General features: G+C 39.1%; 1 pseudogene; it reads left to right on the top strand.

Annotated features, from left to right (window-relative positions):
* Positions 1-12,726: 12,726 nt before the first annotated feature.
* On the top strand, positions 12,727-13,778 carry LOC101828015 (annotated as a pseudogene).
* The last annotated feature ends 882 nt before the right edge of the window (positions 13,779-14,660 follow it).

The following is a 14,660-nucleotide window of genomic DNA, read 5'->3' as shown; positions in this document are numbered from 1 at the left end:
CATTCTTCAGAATTAATAAATGTTAGTATTGCTTGTGATTTAGATTTTAATAAAGGAGGCAAAATGCTATGAGAATGGAGTGCCATGTTACCATACACTTTACCAAAGCTCTCCAGCCCACCCTCCCTGAAGCAATGGCCATTACTAATTCCATACATCTCTATTTAACTCTAATTTTTCATTAGCTGCTTATATAAATCCATGCCGTTCACATAAATGTTTGTATGGCTTTGAGAGCTAGTAAACCCTACATGGATGCATGGTGTGCATACCATCCTAGAATCTGTTGACCTCTTACTTGTGGTGATATTTTGTTTATGATATAGCAAATAAAGCTTGCCTGAAGATCAGAATGCAAAGCCAGCCACATCCATAGTGGTCACACTATGACACACACCTTCAATCCCAGCACTTGAGAAACAGAGGCAGGTGTATCTCAGTGAGCTCAAGGACATCCTGGACTACACGAGATTGAATCTGTCTAAAAGAGAAACAAAGCTCACACAAAGGTGATCCCAGCACTTGGAGTGACACACCTTTAATCCCACTAGGGAGGTGGAGACAGGAGTGATATGACTGGGTGAATAGAGGAATATAAGGCAGGAGGAGACAAGAGAGATGTGCATTCTAAGGCAGTCTAAGGACGATACCCCTTGTGTCTAAGCATTGGTAGAGGTGAGAACTCTAGCGGCCAGCAGCTTTGCTTTTCTAATCTTCAACTTTAACCCCAATATTTGTCTCTGAGTTTTTATTATTCATGCTATAGTTACTAAGCTTGAATCACAAATGTAATTCGCTAATTGTAACACACACACACACACACACACACACACATCATGCAATGTGAGATTCACCATTATTTCTTTGTCTTCTGATGAACATACAGTTTATTTCTAATGTTTTTGCTCTTGCAACAACAACATGTGCAAGTATCTTCCAGGTATATTGAAGCAGAAGTCTTCAACTTGGTCCATTATTACTGAATTCCTCATAGTATTAAATTTAAAGTCCTATCAATAGACTGAGTTTCTGTTTCCTTAGCTACTAATACCTTGGTAATGTCACACACAGTGATCTTTGACACTCAGGTTAATAGATACAAATTGGTGTATCTTTAATTTTCTATTTTCTGATCACCAATTAGGTTGAAATCTTCTATTCTTTTATTTTTGCCACCTAGCCTTTCTTCAAATTGTCTCTAAAGTATATCTTTGTTTCATCTTTTTATAAGAGCTTTATTGCTGATATATAATGTTCATTCATGGTAGCTGAACATTTGCTGAATTTTATAAAACTTACAGTGTTAGTAGAAATTATTTGAACAGTAATAATGTTATGTGTCCTTCCTTTGAATATCTTCTGTAGTGCTCTGGCCTCTTCTAATTTACATGATTGATTGATTGATTGCTTCTTGACCATTATCAGGCCTCTACAAGGAATTTTTCCCCAGAAGACGAAAATTTCATGAGCTCTTGAGTTTTTCTGAGGATAGATACCTCCTGTATCCCAAGGCTGGCCTCAAATTCACCAGGTAGCCAATGATGACTTTCAAGTTCAAAGCCTCCTGCTTCCACCCCCAACTGCTAGAATTTCAGAGGAGTGCCACCTGCCCAGTGTAGTGCTGGGTATTGAACTCCAGGCCTCTTGCATGCTAGGCTACTACCCTACCAACTGAGCTGCATGTCCATGTTCCAAATAAATTCTTGAGTAGCATTTTCCCTATCATCTAGCACTTGTAAGGTAAAAAGCAGTGGGCTGAAACACTTATTGCTCCCCTTTCTAGATAATGTTTTGTTTACTTTTTGGCTGTGCCTAAGTGCAGAAAGAAAAGTGCACTGAGCTTTGTGTGGGAGTCTACCCTAATTTTACTTGATAGCTAGTAGGTATCAGGGTTTTTGAAACTTAAGACATTTTCCTGTTACTTTTTTATTATTGTTACCTTCTCTGTCACTGTTCTCTCCTTTTGGAGCTTTTATTAAACCAGTGAAATGTGTTGGATTTATTCTCCATGTGTCTTTCTTTCACATACATATGATCATGTAGGCATATATTTTTTCTGTATTCTGAAACAATTTTTCAACCTCATCCTCTCTAATTCACCAATTCAATTTACTTCAGGATTCAATTTTCTCTTTGCAGCCTTTATTTAAAATTTTAATTTAAGGATTCTATTTTGAGTCTTATGGCAATATTTCCCACCCTCAGAATGTTCTATTTTCATAAATTGAGTGTCCTCGCTAATCTCATATTGAAGTATTAAAACGAGCTAGTAAACCTCCTGTTTCTCTTTTTATGTTCTTTGAGTAAGTTCATATCAGAAGTTATAACCTCTGACTTCCTTTTTTAATTATTCAAACATCTAATGAAAAAAATCCCAGGCTTAGTGATTCTTCCCTATTAAGCAAAGGTTCTAACCCTGTAGGTTTTTTTTCTTTTATTTTATGTGTATCAGTATTTTGCCTGCAGGTAGCCACACCACATGAATGCTTGGTGCCCACAAAAGTCAGAAGAGGGCATTGGATTCTCTGGAACTAGAGTTATGGGTGGTTATGAGCATATGTGTGGGTGCAGGGAACTGAACACAGGTCCTCTACAAGAGCAACAAGTGCTCTAAACTGGCTGGGCGTTGGTGGTGCACGCCTTTAATCCCAGCACTGGGGAGGCAGAGGTAGGCAGATCTCTGTGAATTTGAAACCAGCCTGGTCTACCAAGCAAGTTCCAGGACAGAGTTCAAAACAATACAGAGACACCCTGTCTCCAAAAACAAAACAACAACAACAACAAAAAACCCAAGTGCTCTAAACCACTGCTGAGCCATCTCTCCTGATCTATCATTGCACTTTTTTTAAAAAAAACTATTTTTATCAAAAAATTTCAATAAAGTATATTCTGATCATACTTCTCCTCTCACCCAACTCCTCCCAGATTCTGTCCATCTCCCCTCCCACACAACTCTACATCCTATCTTTCTTTCCCTCTTTACAAAACACAAAACAATAACAAAAACACAAACAAAAAACCCTAAGACACTAAAACAAACACATACACACATGCCTACAAAAAATGGAAATGAAAATATACAAACAAAAGAACAATAAGACAAAAATATATACCCAAGCAAAGAAATTTGAGACACAATGACACAAAACTATAATTGAAATAATTTTGTTCTGGTCATCTAATCCAAGGCATGAACCCTGTCCTGAAGTGTGGTTAATATACCCAGTGATATTCCATTGGAGAATGCTATTTTTTTCTTTGCAAGCAAGTGTTAAGTGCAAATAGCTTTTTGATTAGTGATGGGGGCTTGTACCCACTTTCCCATCTCAGTTCTGGGAACCCATCTGGATTGGACCTGTGTAGGCCCTGTCCATGATGCTAGTCTCCAAAGTTCATATGTGGAGCTGGAAGATACTTCCCTTGCAGTCATCCATCCCCTATGGCTCTTAAAATATTTCTGTCCCTTTTTCTGCATAGCTCCCTCAGCTCTGAAGGGAGGGTTTGTTGAAGACATCCCATTTAAGACAGAATGTTTCAAAAATCTCTCAGTATGCATATTGTCAATCTGTGGAACTCTGTGTTAGTCCCCATCTACTGCAAGACGCTTTTCTCAAAATGGTTGAGTGAGGAACCACTTTATAGGTATAGTTGAATGTATTAGGAGCATTTTATGTTCCTTTGTCAGAACAATAGTACTTTGTTTTCCCCTAGGTCTATGGCCTTTTGGGTCTCAGATTCCTGGCCACCCAAGCAGTGTCAGCCATGGGTTTTGTCTCATGGAATGGGCCTTAAATCAATCAGAATGTGGTTGACTACTCCCACAATGTTTGTTCCACTGTTGTTGTTGTAAGCAGTGCACCATGGTAGTACAGGGTTTTAACTGGCTTGATGTTTACTTTTTCCTTCTGGTAGCATGCTGATTACCTTCCAGTACTGTCAATGCTAGTCAGTAGGAATGAAGACTCTAGTTTAGGTACCAAATTAAATCTTACATATGTGATGAACTATATATAAATGTTGTTTTTAGCAATAGAGCCTTACCATCAGTTCCTGGAGAGAAACTAACAGCCTTAGTAATAGCCTGAGATGTTTGGGGATTTTCTTGGTGCCCCTTTCACCAATAACTCAACTGTATGTAACTTATTCTTGTCACTAGAGATTTTACTTGGTGGCATAAGGTATCTAGTTGAGTATTATCTTCCTTTGCTTTTTTTTAAATGCCATTTAGATTTCTTTCATGTATATATATATTAGGAAGCTTCTACAGCAGTAGTTTTCCATGTGGCCTCTCAATTTACCCTTAATGTTAGTAGTCCTTCCCCATACTCTTTCTCTTCTCCCCTCTTCCTTCCTCCTCTCCATTTAGTCTTCCCATTCAGTCTCCCCATCACCTCCAAACAATATATTCCATTTACCTTTCCTTAGGAGATCACCCTCTCCCCCTAGTCCCTTACTCCATATGTAACCTCTATGGTTACATAGGTTGTAGTACACCAATTAAAGGTTTAAATGCTACATATAAGTGAAAACATTCAATATTTTCAATATTTGTCTTTTGAGGTCCAGGTTACCTTAGGACGGTTTTTTCCTACAACCATTCATTTTCTTGCACATTTCATAATTTTGGATATTTTTAAAGAGCTGAATAATATTCCATTGTGTAAATGTGTCACATTTTTATTATCTATCTAACCAGCTGATAGACACCTAGGCTAGTTCCAATTTCTGACTATTATGAATAAAACACCGGTGAACATGAATGAGTAAGCATCTCTGTAGTAGGAAGTAAATTCCTTCAGGTATATGCCCAAGAATGGTACAACTAGATCTTGAGGTAGATATTCCCAACTTCCTGAGGAACTACTACACTGATTTCCATGGTATCCATTCATGTTCATACTCCCACCAGCAATAAATGGTCCTCTTTCCCCAAATCCTCACCAGTATGAGCTTCCATTTGTTTTTTATTTGTTTGTTTGTTTGTTTTTGTTTTGTTTTTTTGATGTTGGACACACTGACTGCTGTAAGAATAAATCTCAACGTAGTTTTAATTTGTATTTCCCTAAGGATGTTGAACATTTCTTTAAGTGTTTCTCAGCCATTTGTGTTCCACCTTTTAAAAACTCTCAACTTATATCTATGCCTCATTTTTCTTTTATTTTTAATTTAAATTAGAAACATAGCATGCTTGCTTCACATGTCAATCCCAGCTCTCTCTCCCTCACCTCCTCATCCGCCCCCATCAACTCCCCCAATCCTCCACCCAGTCCCCACTCCACTCCCCAGAGATGGTGAGGCCCTCTATGAGGGATCTCCAAAATCTGTCATATCATCCCAGAATGAGCCTAGGCCCTCTCCCATGTGTTTAGACTGAGAGCGCATCCTTCCATGTGGAAAGGGCTCCCAAAGTCCATTCATATACCAGGAATAAATACTGATCTACTACCCAAAGCCCCATAGATTTAAGGCCTCTTCATTGACACCCAAATTTAGGGTGTCTGGATCAGTTCCATGCTGGTCTCTCAGCCAACAGTCTAGGGTCCATGAGCTCCCCCTTGTTCAGGTCAGCTGTTTCTGTGAGTTTCACCAGCCTGGACATGACCCCCTTGCTCATCACTCCTCCCTCTCTGCAACTGGGTTCCAGGGGACCAGTTGAATGTTTAGCTGTGGGTGTCTGCCTCTGCTTCCATCAGCTACTGGATTAAGGTTCTAGGATGGCATATAAGGTAGTCATCAATCTCATTATTGGGGAAGAGCATTTAAGGCAGCCTCTCCCTACACCCCATTTTTAATTGGGCAATTTGTTTCCTTAATGTCCAGGTTTTCCTTTTTTTCTTTTTGGTTCTTTATGTATTTTAGAGATGGTAAAGATCTTTGCCTATTCTGTAGACCATTGCTTTGTCCAAATCAGTGGTTCTCAATCTTACTAATGGTGTGACTCTTTTAATACAGTGCCTCATGTTGTGGTAATCTTCAAGCGCGAAATTACTTTTGTTGCTACTTCATAACTAATTTTGCTACTGTTATGAGTAATAAGGTACATATTTGATATGCAGACTACCTGATATGTGACCCCCGTGAAAGGGTCATTTGAACCCCCCCATGAGGGGTCAAGACCCACAAGTTGAGAACCACTGGTCCAGAAGATGATGTCCTTCGCTAAATAGAAGCCTTTAGTTTCATGAGGTCCCACTTACTAACTTTTGATCTTAGTGCTTGTGCTATCAGTGTCCCCTTCAGACAGTCTTTTCCTGTGCCAATGTATTCAAGGTTATCCCCCACTTTTTCTTTTATCAGATTCAGGGTATCTAGTCTTATGTGTAGGCACTTTATCCATTGGAGATGATTTTTGTGCAGTGAGATTAGTATGGATCTATTTTCATTCAATATGCAGCCATCCAGTGTTACCAGTATCATCTGCTGAAGATGCTGGGGTTTTTTCCAGCATGTATTTTTGGCTTCTTTGTTAAAAAGCAGGTGTCTAAAGGTTTGTGGATTTTTCTTGGTCTTCATTTCATTTCCCTTTGTCAATATGTCTGTTTTTATGACAATACCATGTTGTTTTATTACTATAGCTCTGTAGTACAACTTGAAATCTCAGATGGTGACACCTCCACATTTCTTTTCTTATTCAGGTTTTTTTTAAACTTTACTGAGCTTTTTGTGTCTCCATCTGATGCTGAAAGTTGTGTTTTTAACTTCTGAGGAGAACTGGGTTAGAATTTTGATGGGGAGTGTGTTGAATCTATAGGTTGCTTTTGGTAGAATGGCTATTTTAACTATATTAATTCTACTGATCAATGAGCATGGAAAATCTTTCCATCTTCGGCTGTTTTCTTCAATGGCTTAACGTTTTTAATATACAAGTCTTTTACTTGCTTGGTTAGAGTTACCCCAAGATATTATTTTAATGATGATGTGTAAGCTACTGTTTCCATGATTTCTTTCTCAGTGTTATATGTATATAGGAGGGCTACTGATTTTTGTGTGTTCATTTTATATATTGCTACTTTGCTGAAAGTGTTTATCAGATGTAGAAGTTTCCAGGTGTAGTTTTTAGGGTCATTTGTGTATAAAATTGTATAATTTGCAGGTAAGGATACTTTGACTTCTTCCTTTCTTTTTTTGTATCCCCTTGATCTCTTCAGTTATTGCTCTACCTAAGTGCCATAATGAGTAAGTATGGAGAGAGAAGGTATCCTTGTCTTATTCCTGATTTTAGTGGAAATGCTTTGAGTTTCTCTCCATTTAGGTTGATGTTAGCTATGGGCTTGCTGTAAATTGCCTTATTATATTGAAGTATGTACCTTGTATCCCCAGTCTCTTCAGAAACTTAATCACGAAAGGGTGTTGAATTTTGTCAAAGGCCTTTATTGTATCTACTGAGATGATCATATGGTTTTTGTCTTTCAGCCTATTTATGTGGTAGATTGCATTTATTGATATACATTTTTTGGTTCTTTGAGACAGGGTTTCTTTGTGGTTTTGGAGGCTGTCCTGGAACTACCTCTTCTAGACCAGGCTGGTCTCTAACTCACAGAAATCTGCCCACCTCTGCCTAGTGCTGGGATTAAAGGTGTGCACCACCACCGCCTGGCTTGATATACATATTTTGAACCATTCCAGCATCTCTATGATGAAGCCCTGATTATAGTGGATGATCTTTTTGATGTGTTACTGGATTTGGTTTGCTAATATTTTGCTCATAACAGAATAGCATTGTATAATTTTCTATCTTTGTAAGGTCTTTGTGTGGTTTGGGTGGGTGGACTTGTGAAAAAGAATCAGAAATGTTCCTTCAGTTTCTAACTTGCGGAATAATTTGAGGAGTATTGGTAGTAATTCTTTGAAAATCTGGTAGATTTCTGCACTGAATCTGTAGAGCCCTGGCTCTTTTTGGTTGAGAAAATTTAATTGAGCTTCTATTCCACTTAGGAGTCATGGGTCTCTTTACTTGTCTGATCTTGATTTAACTTTGGTAGGCTATACATATCAAGAAATCCATCCATTTGGGTAAAAATTCTCAATAAAATACTAGCAAATTGAATCTAAGAACACACCAAAAAGCTTATCTATCATGATCAAGTGAGCTTGGTCACAGAAAGACAGGGATAGTTCAAAATACCTACATTGATAAATGTAATCTACCACATAAACAGGCTAGAAGACTAAAACTGCATGAGTATCTTGGTAGATGCAGTAAAGGCCTTTGACAATCCATCCATCTACTCCTTTTGAGTATTATTTCTGGTGGTTCTAAAGCTTTCAGGTGTGACATTAAGTTGCTAATATGTGATCTCTCCAGTTTTGGTTTTGTATTTTAATGCAGTCATTTAGTGCTTTGAACTTATGTCCCATAGGTTTGGGTATGTTGTGTTTTCATTTTTGTTCATTTCTAGACAGTTTTAATTTCCTTCTTAACTCTTGTTGATCCGTTTTTCATTTAGTAGTGGCTGTTCAGTTTCCACTAATTTGTAAACCTTTTGTTGTTTCTGTTGTAGATAACCAGTTTTAATCTATTGTGGTCCGAGAGGACACAGGGTGTCATTTCAATTTTCTTCTATCTGTTGAGACTTACTTTGTGTCTAAGTACAAGGTCAATTTGGGGGAAAGTTCCATCAGATGCTGAGAAGAAAGTATATTCTTTTGTGTTTGGGTATGATGTTATTTTGTTGTTTATTTTAACAAATAAAGCTTGCCTGAAGACAGGAGTACAGAGCTGCCACTAGTTAGTCATATAGGCAATGGTGACACATACCTTTAATCCCAGCACTAGGGAGGCAGAGACAGGCAAATCTCTGTGAATTCAAGGCCACCCTGGACTACATGAGATTGAGCTGGTCTAAACAAGAAACAGCCAAGTGGTGGTGGCTCTCACCTTTAATCCCAGCACTTGGGATCACACAACTTTAATCTCAGAACTAGGGAGCTGGAGACAGGAGTGATATAGCTGGGTGACGAGAGGAATATAAGGATGGAGGAGACAGGAGTTCATGGCATTCAGTCTGACGTTTTGCAGGGACAGGATCACCCCTTTGATCTGAGGATTCAGTAGAGATAAGAGGTCTCTCGTGTGGCTAGCTCCTTTATTTCTCTCATAATTCAGCATTTATCCTGATATCTAACTTGGGGTTTTTATTACTAAGGCCTATTAGCACTCTTGATATATGTGGATGAAATGTTCTGTGAATATCTACAAGTTCCACTGATTTATGATGTTATTATGATGCTTAACTCTAACATTTCTCTGTTTAGTTTTTGCATGGATGACCTATTGGCAAGAATGGGGTTTTGAAGTCACCCACTATCACTATGTGAGGATCCATATGTGATTTTAGCTGTAATAGTGTATCTTTTACTAACTTGGGTGCTCTTGTTTTTGGTGCATTCATAGTTAGAATTGCAAAATCCTCTTGGTGGATTTTCCCTTTGGTGAAGATGTAGTGTTCTCCATCGCTTCTGATTAGTTTTGGTTTGAAGTCTATTTTGTCAGGTGTTAAAGTAGTTACACTTGCTTGTTTCTTCGTTCCATTTGTTCGGAATACCTTTTTCATCCTTTTACTATGAGGTGATATCAGTCTTTGATATTAAGATGTGTTTCTTGGATGCAGCAGAAAGACAGATCAAGTTTTCTAATCTAATCTGTTAGTTTGTGTCTTTTTATTGGAAAGTTGAGACCATTTATATTTAGGGTTATTGGTGAACAGTGTTTATTGATTCCTTTTATTTTATTGTTGTGGCATGTTTTTATTTTCCTCCTTTTTTGATTTAATATTCTGGAGTTTGTTCTTTGTGTCTTCTTGGGTGTGGCTAACCTATTCAAACTGAAGTTTTCATTTTAGTGCCTTCTGTAAAGCTGGATTGATATATAATAGTGCTTGAATTTGGTTTTTTTTTGGTTTGTTTTTGTTTTTAATAAAGAGTTTCTCTGTATCATTTTGGAGGCTGTCCTGGAACTTGCTCTGTAGACCAGGCTGACATCCAACTCACAGAGATCCACCTGCCTCTGCCTCCCCAGTGCTGGGATTAAAGGCATGCACCATCAACGCCCGGCTTTGAATTTTGTTTTATTGTGAAATGTTTTCCTTTCTCCACCTACTATGATTGGTAGTTCTGCCTAGGTATAGCAGTCTAGGATGGATGAAAAAACATCCATCTGGTCCTTTCTGGCTTTCAGAGTCTCCATTCATATGTCAGGTATTACTCTAATGGGTCTGCCTTTATTTGATTTTCCCTTGCAGCTTTTAATATCCTTTCTTTATTCTGTGTTGTGGAGAATTTATTTCCTGGTCTTGTCTATTTGGTATTTGTATTTGTGTTGGCTAGTTTTATGTCAAATTGATAAAAGCTAGAGTCATTGGAGAGGAGGAAGTCTCAATGGAGAAAATTATCTCCATGAGATCCAGCTATAGACAAGTCTGAAAGGCATTATCTTAGTGATTGGTGTGAGATGGCCCAGCACATTGTAGAAGGGCCACCCCTGGGCTGGTGGCCCTGGGTTCTTTGAGAAGGCAGGCTGAGGAAGCAAGCCAGTAAGCATCACTCCTCATGGCCTCTGCATAAGCTCCTACCTCCAGGTTCCTGTCCTGTTTGAGTTCCTGTCCTGACTTTTTTGATGACAAACAGTGATGTGGAAGTATAAGAAACCCTTTCTTCACCAAGTTGCTTTCGTCATGGTGTTTTAACACAGCAATAGTAATCTCACTAGGAAAGTATGTTTCTTGTACCTTGATAGGCACCTCCTTCTTCAGGTCAGGGAAATTTTCTTCCATGAATTTGTTAAAAATATTTTCTATGCTGTTGACCTGGCTTTCTTCTCCTACATCTACCCCTATTATTCACAGATTTAGTATTTTCATGGTATCCCTGATTTCCTATAGATTGCCTGGAGATTTTTTAGATTTAACATTTTCTTTCATTGAGGAATCCAACTCTTTTACCTTGTCTACCAGACAGCACCTGAGATTCTGTCTTCTATATCTTATGATATGTTGGTGGGGTTTAACCTCTGAAGTTTTTGATGACCAAAAATTTTCATTTCTAGTTTTTAGTTTGGGTGTTCTTTAGTGAGCCCTCTTCTTTGATAAATTCTACTTCCATCTTCTTAACTGTTTTCATTATCTCATCCAGCTGTTTCTTTGTGTTTTCATGGTCTTCATTAAGGGATTTATTCACACCCTCTAAGGTCCTTGTTCATACTCATAATTGCTATTTTAAAATCCTTGTCGTAGGCAAATTGTCTTGGCTGTTTGTTTGTGTTTTAACACTGGGGTCCAAGTCGGAGTTATGATGATTGGGGTGTTTCTATGTTTTGATATCTGGTCTTGTCTTTGTTGGGTGGGCATTCCTTTCTTTGGCTGCTGTTTCCCTATCAGGATCTTACATGAGTATGTGTTGGCCTGTGGTCCCTGGTAGAGTGCTTGTGCAGGTTGATGAATGGCCGACAGGAATAGAGACATGCTAGGTGAAAAGGCTGAGAGGGACTATGCCAAAGAGCTATAAGAATTCAGTATACACCAAGAGTCGGGGTCCTTAGTGAACGAAGGTATAGTGGGAGGAGAGGGCTCCTGAAATTAGGCTGCAGTAGGAAAAATAAAAACCATGTCTGAAGAGACAAGAATGAAAGCACCATGGGGACCCTGGGTTTATTCCAAGAGGTAGAGTATCCAGTGAGGGGAATTTGGGTATGAGGAGGAGCACATGCAAGCGTGAGGCTACATGACTGTGAATGAGAATAACGAGATTATAATGGAGGACTAAAAGTATAATGAAAGTCACCTACCTGAGTCCCAGTCCAGAGTGTCCACTGGGAGTCCCTGGTAGAAAGTGTTCGTAGGTGGCTGACACAAAGGAATGGAGATGGCTAGATGAGAAATCTGGGAGGGTCAGAGGGAAAGAGCTAACTGGGTCGGCCCCAAGACTAGCGTTCTCAGGCACTGGACCCTTGCAACACTTTAAATACGATTTGTTGTTGTTTGATTTGGTTTGGTTTTAAAGACAGGGTTTTGCTATATTGGCTGGAACCTATTACATATCCCAAGCTGAAGAATCCCAAGCTGGAGAAGTGAACTCACAATTACCTGTGAATGAAATCTTTATCCTAAGCCTGATCCATAGCACGTAGTAAGCACTCAATAAAGTGTGAGTTTTAGTGATTTAATGTCTACATTTTTCCCATTTCAGGTTTTAATGGCTTAACAGAATTATATGAGTCTCTCCAGTTAAACTGTTAAGCTTCATACAAAGGAAAGAGGAGTGTTTCATATTTATATAGTTTTCATTTTACAACATTGTCAGTTTAGTTTGTACCCTGAAGTCGGGAGAAAAGTTATGCACTGAAGTGAACTCCTGGGCTTTCCTGCATGTGATACAATTTCCTACATTAGCCCTCTCTCTTCAGGCTCAGTGGGACCATGCTGTGATAATGCCTCCATTACACTTGACATTTCAGGTCATACCCAGCTGCTCCATGAGCAGCCAAGATCTGACTTCCTTTGGTCATTTATAGGGTTCAGATTCGTCCCACACCACAAGTGCTTGGGAATTATCTGGGAGCTCTGCTAACTGCAGGTGGGTCAATACTCCCCTGAACTCACTTCCTGACCTTTCCAGTCAAACTTGTATTCGTTTCCTAGAGTTGTCACGAAAAATGACATGTGTGTCCACGGAGGTCTTTCTCATCTTGCTTGACTGCTGGGAAATCCGGCTGAAGCGACTGAGTGCGCAATGCAGAGAGAAAAGGAACAGTTCTGTAAACTCTTTATTGGTGGCTTAAGCTTTGAAACTACAGAAGAAAGTTTGAGAAACTACTATGAGCAATGAGGAAAGCTCACAGACTGTGTGGTTATGAGAGATCCTGCAAGCAAAAGATCAAGGGGATTTGGATTTGTAACATTCTCATCCATGGCTGAGGTTGATGCTGTCATGGCTGCAAGGCCTCATTCCATTGATGGTAGGATGGTTGAGCTAAAGAGAGGAGTCTGGAAAACGAGGAGCCCATATGACTGTGAAGAAACAATTTGTTGGTGGAATTAAAGAGGATACTGAGGAACATCACCTTAGAGATTACTTTGAAGAATATGGGAAATTAATAATATTGAAATAATTACAAATAGGTAGTCTGGGAAGAAAAGAGGCATTGGTTTTGTTAATTTTGATGACCATGATCCTGCGGATAAAATTGTATTGTGAAAATATCATACCATCAATGGTCACAACACAGAAGTTACAAAGGCATTGTCTAGACAAGAAATGCAGAAAGTCCAAAGGTCTAGGAGTGGACGAGAAGGAAACTTTGGTTTTGGGTATTCTTGTGGTGGTGGTGGTAGTGGTGGTGGTGGTGGTGGTGGGTGGTGGTGGTGGTGGCAGCAGCAATTTTGGACCAGAACCAGGAAGCAACTTGGAGGGGGGGGTCTGATGGGTATGGAAGCAGACATGGATTTGAGGATGGCTATAATGGGTATGGAGGAGGACCTGGAGGTGGCAACTTTGGAGGTAACCCTGGTTATAGAGGAAAAAGATGAGGATATGGTGGTGGGGGTCCTAGATATGGCAACCAGGGTGGGGGCTACAGCTATGCAGGAGAACATTATGGAAGTGGAAATTATAGCGATTTTGGAAATTATAACCAGAAACCTTCTAACCATGGCCCAATGAAGAGTGGAAACTTTGGTGGTAGCAAGAACATGGGAAGACCATATGGTGGAGGAAACTATGGTCCTGCAGGAAGTGGAGGAAGTGGAGGAAGTGAGGGCTATGGTGGAAGGAGCCAATACTGAGCTTCTTCCTACTTACCATGGGCTTCACTGTATAAATAGGAGAGCATGAGAGCCCAGAGGTAACAGAACAGCTTCAGGTTATCAAGATAACAATGTTAAGGAAAGTCTTATCTCAGTCATGCATAAATATACAGTGATATACAGAGAGCTATTTTGTGAATGGATTGGATTATTTCATAACATTACCTTACTGTGGAGGAGGGATTGTAAAAACCGCCTTTGAGACATTTTCTTAGCTTTTTTTGTTGTTGTTTTTGTTTTTTGGTTTTTTTCGAGACAGGGTTTCTCTGTATTGTTTTGGAGGCTGTCGGTTCAGCCCGGCCTCAAACTCACAGAGATCCGCCTGCCTCTGCCTCCCGAGTGCTGGGATTAAAGGCGTGTGCCACCACCGCCCAGCTTTCTTAGCTTTTTAATTGTTGTTTCTTCTAGTAGTCTTTGTAAGAGTGTAGAAGAATTCCTTCTTTGATAATGTTACATTTGTAAGTTTCAGGTGACATGTGAAACCTTTTTAAAGATTTTTCTCAAAAGTTTTGAAAAGCTATTAGCCAGGATCATGGTGTAATAAGACAACGCTTTTTCCTTTAAGAAGTTTAAGTGTGTGTGCAGAGTTAAGACACTGTTGTACATTTATGATTTAATAAAATAATTCTAAAGGAAAAAATAAGTCCTTTAGAGCTGAGTGGAAGGAAGGAGATCGAAGTGCATGGATTCAAATCACCCTCTTAAAATACAATAATATTATTTCACAGACTTTATTAACATCTCATTAACTGGTGTATATTAAGTGCAATTGATAATGGGCACTAGAATAAAATAATGGCACTGAGTCTTTCAGCTATAAAGAAAATGCAGATAAAATGACCAGTTATGTCAGAACGCCCT

This window comes from Mesocricetus auratus, unplaced genomic scaffold, assembly GCF_017639785.1.
Source record: "Mesocricetus auratus isolate SY011 unplaced genomic scaffold, BCM_Maur_2.0 Super-Scaffold_15014, whole genome shotgun sequence".
Classification (NCBI taxonomy): Eukaryota; Metazoa; Chordata; class Mammalia; order Rodentia; family Cricetidae; genus Mesocricetus; species Mesocricetus auratus.
This window is presented reverse-complemented; position numbering and strand designations above follow the sequence as displayed.